Consider the following 7,056-nt stretch of genomic DNA (forward strand, 5'->3'; position numbering starts at 1 on the left):
AGATGTGGTGCTTTGTTAGAGCAGACCTAGCAAACTAATACCATTGCCTCTGACAAATGAATAAGAATCTCTCCGCACAAATGAAATTAATCCATAGGCTGCTAGACTTGGAAAGGATCTCAGAAGACCAATTGCTCAACCCCCCTGTTTTGAAATAAGATGTCTAAGGTCGCTCAGCCAGTTGGTGACTCAGTCACCCTTTTAGCTCAGCCTTCCGTCCTTTCTTCTCATAGTCTGCTGGATAGTTCAGAGATGGTGGCAAAATCAGTCTATGGTGATGCTTAGATCCAAAACTTTGTCGGAAAGAATTTCCTTGGGACCACATGCAAGCATAGGCCCTTTCTAAGTATTTGCTGCTGGAAGCACCTGTTAATAGGAGAATTAATTGCCAGCAGGCTGCCAGCCAGAAGATTGATACCCAGTGGAACAGTGAGACAGGTATGGCTGGGCTGATAGGATCCATCATCTCTCCAGACAGGCCCTTGTTTGGGGTAAAGGTCTGCCTGGGGGATGGAGGGCTGCCCCCATCCGCTGAGGATGATTCACCAGCGTGACTTCATCATCTGTGGGTCAGAAGCTAGGGTCATGGGAGTTCCCATTATGGCTTAGCAGGTTATGAACCCCACTAGTATCCATGAGGATCCAGGTTCGATTCCTGGCCTCAATCGGTGGGTTAAAGATCTGGCGTTGCTGTGAGCTGCTGTTGTGTAGGTTGCAGGTGCAGCTTGGATTTGCTGTTGCCGTGGCTGTGTTGCAGGCCAACAGCTGCAGCTCCAATTTGACCCCTAGCCTGGGAACTTCCATATGCTGCAGGTGTGGCCCTACAAAGCAGAAAAGAAAAAAAAAGAAGCAGTTCAGGTTCATGTGCCTGGGGTGGGGGCTGGGGAAACAGAGCCTGAGTAATGCTTCATAGTGGGTGTGGAGACTTGTTCTAATAGTAAGCACGCTATTGATTAAAGTACCTGACATAAGTAATTGCTGGAGCTCCCAAACCAGCCATCACCTAGGATTATAGAGATCCAATCTAATATGAGACAGAAAGCCCAGTTTCAACTCTACAGCAGAAGCCTTTGAAAAGAGTCCAGGAGTAATTGGCATTTAATCAATGCAATCATTCTCCCAGCACATGGCTTCTGCAGCTTTAGGCCTCCTTGCAACCACTGAACTGCAAAAGGGTGAATATGTCCATTTCATTTCACCACCAACATTTGATTCACAGTCCTAGACAAGGGCTAAATGGAAATACATTCACATTTTTATATTTGAGAAACACAAGTTCACTGTCAGTAAGAATTCAGTCTCAAATTAACGACGGTATAAACAGCGATGGGTATTTTCCCTTTACAGAGGCCTGATCAGCATTAATTTTTTGACAGACAGGAGAGAAAAAGCTGCGGCAGGCTGCTAAGCATTTGCTTTTCATTTACTCTTCTCCAAACCTTCCATGAAACATGGGGAAGGGTATGACGGCTCTTCTTTCCCTGAGATCTGGAAGAACATATACCCCTTGTAACTAGGGGACAAATAAATATTGATTTTGCCTTTGGTTTTTCTTCATAAAGTGTTATCATCAGGCATCAAATTGGATATTTAAAGGAGAATATACTTCTCTTGGAACAGCGATGCTATACCCTCCCTCCTTTTCCTGGTGGGGTTCATAGTGTTCACTCATCCTATAGACAGCAACCAGAAAAGAGAGAAGGCCCAACTTTCAGCATCTCACAAGTCTTTCATGTACGGTCTGTAAGAGGAAGTGGGGAGGGAAAAAGAAGTATTCTTGAACTCAAAGACCCATAAATGGGTACTTAGATTTGTTTGTTTGTTTACGGCCGCACCCGAAGCACATAGAAGTTCCCAGACAAAGGGTTGAATCAGAGCTGCATCTGTGACCTATACCACAGCTCACAGCAACACCAGATCCTTAACCCAATGAGGGAGGCCAGGAATCAAACCCGAGTCCTCCTGGATGCTAGTCAGGTTCATTACCGTTGAGCCACAATGGGAACTCTGGAGTTAGATCTATTCTTTTTTTTGGGGGGGGGTCTTTTTATGGCAGCACCCTTATGGAGGTTCCCAGGCTGGGGGTTGAATTGGAGGTGTAGCTGCCAGCCTGTTATCTGCAACTGAACTCTCACTGATACAGAAAGCAACCAGAGACCAAATAGCAGACTGCTGCAGTAGGCCCTGGAGTAGAGGAAGATGTGGGGTGTATTTGAAAGAGCTCCAGCTCTCTGATGGATTGGAAGGGAGTAGGAGAGAAAGTGCAGAAGATGTGAAGGATGGAATCAAGAATGACTCCAAGGGGAATTCCCGTCATGGCTCAGCGGTTAACGAATCTGACTCGCATCCATGAGGACGCAGGTTCTATCCCTGGCCTTGCTCGGTGGGTTATGGATCCGGCGTTGCCGTGAGCTCTGGTGTGGGTCGCAGAGGCAGCTTGGATCTGGCATTGCTGTAACTGTGGTGTAGGCCAGCAGCTGTAGCTCCACATCACCCCCTAGCCTGGGACCCTCCATATGCCACAGGTGTGGCCCTAAAAAAAAAAAAAAAAAGATGAATTTGGGAGCTCCCTAGTGGCCTAGCCATTAGGGATTTGGCATTGTCACTGCTGTGACTCAGATCTCAGATTTGATCCCTGGCCTGGGAATTTCCGCATGCCATGGGCGCAAAAAAAAAAAAAAAAAAAAAGATGAATTTGGGAGGGTGGAATGAAATTTGGGAAGGGTAGAATCTTCAGTCTTTCCTGCTTCCCATGTCTTTGGCTACCATCTCTCTTTGAGGGCTTGTTCTTCAGAATGCTGACAGCTTGATTTCTCTGGGTAACATCATGCAGAGGAAATTAGCTCAGTATGTCTTCGACCGAATTCCATCTGTAGCTCAATGGTTGAACGTATTTATGAACAAGGCTATAGAGCAATTTTGATAAGACAAGGCAATGTTCCAGTCTCTGAGAATATTTTTCCCCAAAAAACATTTTTTTTTTTTAAAACAATGCCACCGAACAGCCTGGAAATCCACCCACACATGAGCAATCTCCTGCAATATCCAGAAAGCTTTTCAGGTGTCACAGCCATAATAGCAGGTGGTTCCTTTGGGCAGAAAAATTATGGCAAGGATATAGAGACACGAAAGCAAACTGTTTTGATATTCTGGGTACAGCTTTTCCCAAGTGAATCATTCCCATATGCCTACTCTTACCATGGGCCTCTTTCCAGAGGAAGAGGCTTGTGTGAATGGAGGCATAGAGATGCATTCTGGTGGGCCAATTTCGATGGTACTCATATTTGGCAGATCCAATTAATCTTTAGATATTTGTCAACCCCCTCTTCTGCAAGTCTCAAAAGGCAAACATTGACCATGGATGTGATACCTGTTGTTGCTCTTTCATAAGAAATCCTTAATCTTGTAATGAAGCTTCAGGAATGCTCACTTGAGGCAAGACTGCTTCTGAAATTCCACATAAATAGATTTTAAATACATTAGCATGGCTGAGACTAGAGCAGTTTGCAAAAGGTGATCGTTTACTTCACTTTTCTATGATGACATAGTTGGAGACATAGAAAGAGTATAAAGAACAGGCATTTACTCTTTAGTGAACTTTTGTTGCTGGTAAGATAAAAATTTGGACTAGTACAAGACTGTTTCCATATAGAAATGCCGCAAAGCTGAGTTTTGCATAGTTTTTTTTTTTTTTCTCTCTAGTGTATCAGCTTAACATCCTTATCATTTACAGGCGCACCAAGGTTTCCTTACTGGAAAGGGAGATGCTGTTGTTACCACCTTAATTTAACACAAAAATCAACCAGGGATATATGTATACAGGAAGAGAGCGGATGGAAAACATACCTTTGTTTGGAGGGAAGATAAGTACATTGAAAAACAAAAAAGGAAACATAGTCATTAAGCTCATTAATTCAGGCTTTTCCGCATCTCAGAGTGGTGTCATTTACTAGCTGTGTGATGCTGGGCAAGTTATTGTTATTATTATTATTTTGCCATTTTAGGGCCACACCCGTGGCATATGGAGGTTCCCAGACTAGGGGTCGAATCGGAGCTGCACCCCCGGCCTATGCCACAGTCACAGCAACGCAGGAGCCCCAACCTGCTGAGTGAGGCCAGGGATCAAACTGGCAACCCCATGGATCCTAGTCAGGTTCATTAGCTGCTGAGCCACGAAGGGAACTCCTGGGCAAGTTCTTTAGCCTCTCTACACCGCAGTTTCCTCAACTCCATGGTGAGGGTAGTTATAGGACCCACCTCTTAGGGTTGTTACATGTAAAGCCCTTAGAACAGGGCCTGGCTACAGAAAACCCTCCATAAATATTAGTTAGCTTTCTTCTTCCTCTTCAACAAAATGTTAGTTCCCAGTTTGCCTGATTTAGTTCTGCATCTTCAGTTTCTGTTTTGCTTATAGTAAGCATTCAATAAATATTTGTGGAATGGATTAATTAATGAGAGTAGCTAGATTTTGAGGCTGTGAATGAGAATTTGTCCTAAGTTTTATAGCTAGTGAGGGAAAACCAGACTTTGGGTTTAAGGTAGGTGAAGGAGGTAGGAAAGAACCCTGAACTAAGATGAGAAGATAAGTTTAAATTCTTCTAACTCTCTGGGTGTTGAGGCTAAGGTTTTCTTTCTTGATTTGAAAAATGTAACTCCCAAGGGTATTCTGAGCATTAAAATGAATTCGAGAACTCACAAGAAACTTTAAAGGTGTATCAATCATCAATATATGCTGTTTATCGATATTATTTATTTATATTCCTCTAAAGTCATATGACTATCATATTATGAAAGCCAGATAAACTAACCCTCCATCTTTAAGTTATCCCATTCTCTAGGGCCTACTCTGTAAATAGCAAATTTTAGATGAGTAATTTCAGCCCTAGCCCTGATATTATTAATTTTTATCTCAGTAAATTCATCCATTGAATGACAATAAAATGATTCTATGAGAGTCTTGGAAGAAAGAATCTTTAGCTCAAGATTTAAGTACTAAAAATATTCAACCCCAGAGGTACCACAGACATAGACTAATTTTTTCCATCTGTGCAGTTTAGGGTAGATTTGGCATACATTCAATACCAGGCAAGAAAGAAACTATGGTTTAGGCTGCTTTTAAAGTTTTTTTAAAAAGGCAGAAAAAGAAGCTATTTCCTTTTATAAGCATGAATGTTAGAATAGGGAAAGCCTTCATCTAGTAATTCACCTCTGAAGCAAAATTATTTGATCCATATCCCTCCTACTTTCTCCCTCTCCCCATTTTTGTTCTAATTCGTTGTTTTATGTATCACGATTTATGTATTATGATTGCTTCCTCCTCGCCAAAGAAAAGTAATATAGATTATTCTTTATCAGCCACATGTGACTTAGAGGTCAAAAAAGCAGCTCTTGGTGGGATAGATTTCCTAGATTAACAGTATTTAAAGAAAGGCTTGGTTTTCAGAGCCAGAGATCACTCAAAATATTGTGGCTTTAAGATTAAGCCCCTCCCAACATGCCTTAATGGAGCCTGAGTTTGAGGTTGAGGAACTGACTTGAGGAAAACGATAAAGGAGCAAAACAACAACAACAACGACAACAACAACAACAACCACTACCACCCTGTAGTGGGTGAGTTGATGACTCACTGCCCCTTCCTCGAACTTTCAGGAATGACACAGTGGAGTGGGGGGAGAGGCAGTGCCCCACATCAGAAGAGATGTTCTAAGAAAGACAGAAAAGTCAGAGAACTTAAAGACCTACATATGTTCTTCGGGTAAAGGCAACACACATAATTTCCGTGGTCAAGTCCTTAAGCTCATCAAAGAAAGGACACAGGGAAAACTAAACTTGATTACATTTTGCCATCAGCAGCTATCATCCTAAATCTGATCATTTTATTCTCCTGATTAAAAACCTCAATATCTCTCCATTGCTACTGGATCAAGTCGAAACTTGACAATGGCAGAGAATAATCTTCATAACATGATTCCATCCTTCCTTGGTACCTTCATCTTCTAATTAGCTCTTAATACATATCTTGGAAGGTATAGGGGATCCCTTAAAATTTACTAAATAAGCCAGATACTTTTAAACTCCAGTCCATTTGGGAGTTCCCGTCGTGGCTCAGTGGTTGATGAATCTGACTAGGAACCATGAGGTTGAAGGTTCGATCCCTGGCCTTGCTCAGTGGGTTAAGGATCTAGCGTTGCCATGAGCTTCGGTGTAGGTCGAAGACGCGGCTTGGATCCCTAGTTGCTGTGGCTCTGGCGTAGGCTGGTTGCTACAGCTCTGATTAAACCCCTAGCCTGGGAACCTCCATATGCTGCGGGAGCAGCCCAAGAAAATGGCAAAAAGACAAAAAAAAAAAAAAAATTAAAATTAAAAAATAAATAAATAAAATAAACTCCAGTCCATTCATTTGTTTACACTATTCTCTCTGCCCAGAGCTCTCGGCCCAGTTGGCAAAACCCTAACTGGGTTTCAAAGCCTGGTTTCAAGTATAACTTCTGTGTAGCTTTCCTAACACCTACTCCCTGTGACTACTCAGAAAGATTGTTCTTTCTTCTACAGAGTCATTGAAGTTTAAGCATCCCATGAATTAATAAGACTCATAGGGCTCTATCCTCTTCCAAACCTATTGCATCTTCCATATGGGCAATTGCGCAGTTCTTGTACACCATAGGAGCTTAATACAGGTCTGTTGAACTGAGTCAAATATTAGAAGAGGATCAAAGCATAAATAGGTTTTCTAGGCCTGGGAATTATGTTAGGACTAGAAGGTGGATGCTAAATCCACATATGAGATTCTGCTTTTGGTCTTACCAGAGAACATGTAACTAACTTTTATTAAAAAACAGTGTAGGAGTTCCCGTTGTGGCGCAGCGGAAACAAATCCGACTAGTAACCATGAGATTGTGGGTTTGATCCCTGGCCTTGATCAGTGGGTTAAGGATCTGGCACTGCCTTGAGCTGTGGGGTAGGTTGCAGACGCAGCTCAGATCCCAAGTTGCTATGGCTGTGGTGTAGGCTGGCAGCTACAGTTCTGATTTGACCCCTAGCTTAGGAACCTCCATG

Source organism: Sus scrofa, chromosome 9 (assembly GCF_054392235.1).
Source record: "Sus scrofa isolate SSC_HxYL_T2T_F1_AM1 chromosome 9, Sscrofa_HxYL_maternal_Yorkshire_Landrace_v2.0, whole genome shotgun sequence".
NCBI classification, from domain to species: domain Eukaryota; kingdom Metazoa; phylum Chordata; class Mammalia; order Artiodactyla; family Suidae; genus Sus; species Sus scrofa.